Source organism: Mandrillus leucophaeus, unplaced genomic scaffold (assembly GCF_000951045.1).
Source record: "Mandrillus leucophaeus isolate KB7577 unplaced genomic scaffold, Mleu.le_1.0 Scaffold8, whole genome shotgun sequence".
NCBI classification, from domain to species: Eukaryota; Metazoa; Chordata; class Mammalia; order Primates; family Cercopithecidae; genus Mandrillus; species Mandrillus leucophaeus.
In genome coordinates, this window is record NW_012108696.1 from 4,625,812 (window position 1) to 4,627,455 (window position 1,644).

Here is a 1,644-nt window from a genome sequence, read left to right on the forward strand (position 1 = left end):
AATCCGGGAGGTGGAGGTTGCAGTGAGCCAAGATCACACCATTGCACTCCAGCCTGGGCGACAAGAGTTAAATCCTATCTCAAAAAAAAAAAAAGAAAGAAAGAAAGGGAGCTGGAACTTGAAGTGGCGGGATTTGTCTGAGATGACGATGCTCTGACTCTGTCAGTCTTGGCCTCCCAAAGTGCTGGGATTACAGGCATGAGTCACCGCACCTGGCCCACAAACAATTATAAATAAAGCTTAACTCTTATGTAAAGACCTGACAATGCATACAATGGTCCTCTGTTGATTTGGAAGCAGGGACAGTTTTCTATTACAGTCTGTTGATTGTATTGTATAATTGTTAAGGGAAAAAAGGAAAATTATATTTCTGTTTTTTGTTTGTTTGTTTTGAGACGGAGTCTCGCTCTGTCACCCAGGTTGGAGTGCAGTGGTGCGATCTCAGTTCACTGCGACCTCCACCTTCCTGGTTCACAAACGATTCTCCTGCCTCAGCCTCTTGAGTGGCTGGGGTTATAGACACACACCACTACACCCAGCTAATTTTTGCATTTTTAGCAGAGACGGTTTGTTGGTCAGGCTGGTCTCCAACTTCTGGGCTCAAGTGATCCACCCACTTCAGCCTCCCAAAGTGCTGGGATTACAGGCATGAGCCACCAAGTCCGCCCTCCCCAGTATTTCTTATTGGAACTGTTTTTCTTGTTTGAGGTTTCTTTTCCACACCCTGAATCTACAATGACCCAACCACAAATTCGGGAACCTTGCTTCTGAGGCCCATTCTCTGATGAGTAAGTTTAGTCCCAAATGGGGAAAGTACCTAAGTTTCAGCCTTTTCAGTCTGACTGCATCTATTTAGAGATAGGGTCTTACAGGGGTGATCACGTTAAAATGAGGTCATTAGGGTAATCCCTGATCCAATATGACTGATGTTCTTATAAAAGGGGGGCTTTGGCTAGATGTGGTAGGGTGGCTCATGCCTGTAATTCCAGCACTTTGGGAGGCCGAGTCAGGTGGATTGCTTGAGCCCAGGGGCTTGAGACCAGTCATGGGCAACATAGCAAGACCCTGTCTCTACAAAAAATACAAAAATTAGCTGGGTGTGGTGGTGCACACCTGTAGTCCCAGCTGCTAGGGAGGCTGAGGTGGGAGATCACTTGAACCTTGAGGTCAAGGCTGCAGTGAGTTATGATTACCACTGCAATCCACCCTGTGTGACACAACAAGATCCTGTCTCCAAAAAAAGTGGGGATGAGGGGTGGAATTTGGATGCCGACACACACAGGGAGAGCACCATGTACAGAAGAAAATGGCATCTATGGCCAGGCCCCAGTAGCTGACGCCTGTAATCCCAGCACTTTGGTGGATCACTTGAGATCAGGAGTTTGAGATCAGTCTGGCCCATATAGTGAAACCTCGTCTCTACTAAAAATACAAACGTTAACCGGGTGTGGAGGCGTGCACCTGTCATCCTGGCTACTCCATCTCAAAAAAACAAAAAACAAAAAAAAAAAAAGAAGAAAATGTCATCTATAAGCCAAGGAGAGAGGCCTGGAACAGAGCCTTCCCTTACAGCCCTCAGACGGAACCTTATCTGCCAATGCCTTGATTTTGGACTTCCAGCCTCCAGAACTGTTAGACAATAAA